Source organism: Zeugodacus cucurbitae, unplaced genomic scaffold (assembly GCF_028554725.1).
Source record: "Zeugodacus cucurbitae isolate PBARC_wt_2022May unplaced genomic scaffold, idZeuCucr1.2 ctg00000185.1, whole genome shotgun sequence".
NCBI classification, from domain to species: domain Eukaryota; kingdom Metazoa; phylum Arthropoda; class Insecta; order Diptera; family Tephritidae; genus Zeugodacus; species Zeugodacus cucurbitae.
Window position 1 is genome coordinate 17,501 of NW_026530857.1, and position 5,000 is coordinate 22,500.

At 29.2% G+C, this 5,000-nt stretch overlaps 2 non-coding genes across 2 annotated transcripts; both read left to right on the forward strand.

Moving 5' to 3' along the window:
• Window positions 1–1,941: 1,941 nt before the first annotated feature.
• Window positions 1,942–3,930, forward strand: LOC128924000 (small subunit ribosomal RNA). Its single transcript, XR_008472711.1, has one exon. It is a non-coding gene; the product is annotated as a small subunit ribosomal RNA (ribosomal RNA).
• A 507-nt stretch (window positions 3,931–4,437) lies between these two features.
• Window positions 4,438–4,616, forward strand: LOC128923998 (5.8S ribosomal RNA). Its single transcript, XR_008472709.1, has one exon. It is a non-coding gene; the product is annotated as a 5.8S ribosomal RNA (ribosomal RNA).
• Window positions 4,617–5,000: the final 384 nt, after the last annotated feature.

Sequence of the window (5,000 nt, forward strand, 5' to 3'; positions counted from 1 at the left end):
ATTTTCATATAGATACTAAGTTTATGAATTCATACAAGTAAAAAATTTTCATATAAATACTAAATAATTTTCATATAGATACTAAGTTTATGAATTCATACAAGTTAAAAATTTTCATATAAATACTAAATAATTTTCATATAGATACTAAGTTTATGAATTCATACAAGTAAAAAATTTTCATATAAATACTAAATAATTTTCATATAGATACTAAGTTTATGAATTCATACAAGTAAATAATTTTCATATAAATACTAAATAATTTTCATATAGATACTAAGTTAATGAATTCATACAAGTTAAAAATTTTCATATAAATACTAAATAATTTTCATATAGATACTAAGTTAATGAATTCATACAAGTTAAAAATTTTCATATAAATACTAAATAATTTTCATATAGATACTAAGTTAATGAATTCATACAAGTTAAAAATTTTCATATAAATACTAAATAATTTTCATATAGATACTAAGTTTATGAATTCATACAAGTAAATAATTTTCATATAAATACTAAATAATTTTCATATAGATACTAAGTTAATGAATTCATACAAGTTAAAAATTTTCATATAAATACTAAATAATTTTCATATAGATACTAAGTTAATGAATTCATACAAGTTAAAAATTTTCATATAAATACTAAATAATTTTCATATAGATACTAAGTTTATGAATTCATACAAGTAAAAAATTTTCATATAAATACTAAATAATTTTCATATAGATACTAAGTTTATGAATTCATACAAGTAAATAATTTTCATATAAATACTAAATAATTTTCATATAGATACTTAATAAATTTCATATAAATACTAATTAATTTTCATATAGATACTAATTTTCATATAAGTACTAAGTGTATGAATTCATACAACTAAATAATTTTCATATAAGTACAAAAAATTTAAAAAAAAAAATAAATGTTAAGCTATTTTTGATGTTGTAATATTTCTTATAAGCATAATGCTCATAGAAAATGATATAAATTACTTGTATATATATGAATTTAAAACTTTTATATGGTTAAAAAGATTTTCTCCATACGATTTCCGGTTGGTGAGGTGTACGTGGCAGAAAACATATATGTTGTATGAAACTTCAACATTAGTACTTGTATGAAAATTTTAATACTTGTATGAAATTGCATACTTAGTACTTATATGAAAATTATTTTCATATATTTATAAAAGTATTTAAGTGTAATATATAAATGAGAGCAAAAAAATTTATTCCTGGTTTGCTACAGTTGGTTTAAATAGAAATAATTTTGTTAATAATGAAATGTTATTAATTGAGATTATTCTTCTATACCTAACATAATGTAGTCGTTTTTTTTTTAATTTAACTTTTTTTGGGGTTTGTTCTTCTATTCACATAAAATATATGTGGGTAAAGAATAAAATTCAATAAAGTTAAATATTTATATTATTACGCTCGAATACTTTCATATCATATATGAAATAAAATGAAAAATAATTGAATTGAAATTATTAATTTCAAATCAAAAGAAAAACGTATATACTCTTAAAAAAAGATATATACACTATATGCATTGAAATAAAGTAAAATGTATAAAAAATGATATTATTTGAAAGTTTAACAAATACAAGAAGAAACATCGTCCTTACATTAATAATTATATTATATATGTATAGAGAACGAAAATTCTTTCTCACGATAAGATACACAGTCTCAAAGTCCGAATAAGACCGCAATAAATAATACAATAATATGAAATTTAAATGACATGAAGTAAATTATTTAATCCGACCATAGTAGAAGAAATTTCATAATTATTTATTGTCGCGATTTCGTTCTCCTTTGCATTGTGTATATGTCGTGTACTTAATTTTCAAATATTGAAAATATCATTATAAAAATTTATATAGTATAAAAAATATTATATAAATGAATAAAAAATATTATTCTGGTTGATCCTGCCAGTAGTTATATGCTTGTCTCAAAGATTAAGCCATGCATGTCTAAGTACAAACAAATTAAAAGTGAAACCGCAAAAGGCTCATTATATCAGTTATGGTTCCATAGATCGTTAACAGTTACTTGGATAACTGTGGTAATTCTAGAGCTAATACATGCAAAATAAACACGGACCTTTTGGAACGTGTGCTTTTATTAGGCTAAAACCAAGCGATCGTAAGATCGTTATATTGGTTGAACTCTAGATAACTTGCAGATCGTATGGTCTCGTACCGACGACAGATCTTTCAAATGTCTGCCCTATCAACTTTTGATGGTAGTATCTAGGACTACCATGGTTGCAACGGGTAACGGGGAATCAGGGTTCGATTCCGGAGAGGGAGCCTGAGAAACGGCTACCACATCTAAGGAAGGCAGCAGGCGCGTAAATTACCCACTCCCAGTTCGGGGAGGTAGTGACGAAAAATAACAATACAGGACTCATATCCGAGGCCCTGTAATTGGAATGAGTACACTTTAAATCCTTTAACAAGGACCTATTGGAGGGCAAGTCTGGTGCCAGCAGCCGCGGTAATTCCAGCTCCAATAGCGTATATTAAAGTTGTTGCGGTTAAAACGTTCGTAGTTGAATTTGTGCTTCATACGGGTAGTACAGCTATAATTGTGGTATGTACATTACCTTATGTATGCAAGCGTATTACCGGTGGAGTTCTTATATGTAATTAATACAATGTATTTTTTATATATTCCTCCTATTTAAACCTGCTTCAGTGCTCTTCATCGAGTGTTGTTGTGGGCCGGTACAATTACTTTGAACAAATTAGAGTGCTTAAAGCAGGCTCCAAATGCCTGAATATTTTGTGCATGGAATAATGAAATAAGACCTCTGTTCTACTTTCATTGGTTTTTAGATCAAGAGGTAATGATTAATAGAAGCAGTTTGGGGGCATTAGTATTACGACGCGAGAGGTGAAATTCTTGGACCGTCGTAAGACTAACTTAAGCGAAAGCATTTGCCAAAGATGTTTTCATTAATCAAGAACGAAAGTTAGAGGTTCGAAGGCGATCAGATACCGCCCTAGTTCTAACCATAAACGATGCCAGCTAGCAATTGGGTGTAGCTACTACTATGGCTCTCTCAGTCGCTTCCCGGGAAACCAAAGCTTTTGGGCTCCGGGGAAGTATGGTTGCAAAGCTGAAACTTAAAGGAATTGACGGAAGGGCACCACCAGGAGTGGAGCCTGCGGCTTAATTTGACTCAACACGGGAAAACTTACCAGGTCCGAACATAAGCGTGTAAGACAGATTGATAGCTCTTTCTCGAATCTATGGGTGGTGGTGCATGGCCGTTCTTAGTTCGTGGAGTGATTTGTCTGGTTAATTCCGATAACGAACGAGACTCAAATATATTAAATAGATGCTTTCAGGATTATGGTGTTGAAGCTTATATAGCCTTCATTCATGAGTTCATCTTGAATGTGCAAGTGTTTGAATGTGTTTATATAAGTGGAGCCGTACCTGTTGGTTTGTCCCATTATAAGGACACTAGCTTCTTAAATGGACAAATTGCGTCTAGCAGTAACGAGATTGAGCAATAACAGGTCTGTGATGCCCTTAGATGTCCTGGGCTGCACGCGCGCTACAATGAAAGTATCAACGTGTATTTCCTAGACCGAGAGGTCCGGGTAAACCGCTGAACCACTTTCATGCTTGGGATTGTGAACTGAAACTGTTCACATGAACTTGGAATTCCCAGTAAGTGTGAGTCATTAACTCGCATTGATTACGTCCCTGCCCTTTGTACACACCGCCCGTCGCTACTACCGATTGAATTATTTAGTGAGGTCTCCGGACGTGATCACTGTGACGCCTTGTGTTTCACGGTTGTTTCGCAAAAGTTGACCGAACTTGATTATTTAGAGGAAGTAAAAGTCGTAACAAGGTTTCCGTAGGTGAACCTGCGGAAGGATCATTATTGTGTTCCTATCCGTAAATATTATAAAAAAACAAACAAACAAACAAACAAACAAACAAACAAAAAAAGAATAAAAAAGAAAAATTATTTTCTTTTTTTCTTTTCATTCATTTATTTGAATGTTTTTCTTTTTTTTCTTTTTTTTTTTACTCCTTGTATTGTAGTATAATGAAAATTATATCGCATACATTGTATTTGAACGCAACAAACCTTTAAACATATATAGTTGTACTTATTATTTATAAAAATAATATAAATGATAAGTTAATTTGTTCTCATTAACGTGTAATTCCTTAAAAATATATAGAAATTAAATAAAATGTAATAAAAAAGGAATTACTGTTTTTGTTGGACTAAGACATGCGCAACTTGTAAATGTTTGGGTTGAAAATTACAATTTATTGAAAGATGTTTTAAAATAATTTATATATTATATACGAAAACGAAATGTTATTCTTTCAATAAATTAAAAACTCTTGACGTTAAATTAAAATAAACAAAAATTATCACTCTAAGCGGTGGATCACTCGGCTCATGGGTCGATGAAGAACGCAGCTAACTGTGCGTCATCGTGTGAACTGCAGGACACATGAACATCGACATTTTGAACGCATATTGCAGTCCATGCTGTTATGTACTTTAATTAATTTTAAAGTGCTGCTTGGACTACATATGGTTGAGGGTTGTAAGACTATGCTAAATTAGTTGCTTATTCTTTTAGTCAATTAAAAGAATTTAAGCACATGGTATATTACTGGATTGTATTTTTCAATCCATAATATTAATAGCATAAAAAGAAATATAGAAAATATATTCTTGAACACCTCATATTTGAACGAAATTTTATAATAAATAAGAATCTTAGTATTCCCAAAAACAATAAAATTTCAATATTATTATTTCAAATAATATATACATTTAGAGGAACGTCTAGCATAAAATATTATTTTATTCTAGGATTGCCTTAAATGTAAAAAACCAAGAAAATAATATTGTTGTTATAATGAAGTAAGTAGTACGGATGAAAAGATTGAATATTTATTATTAAGAAAATTATATTGGTGTTAAGA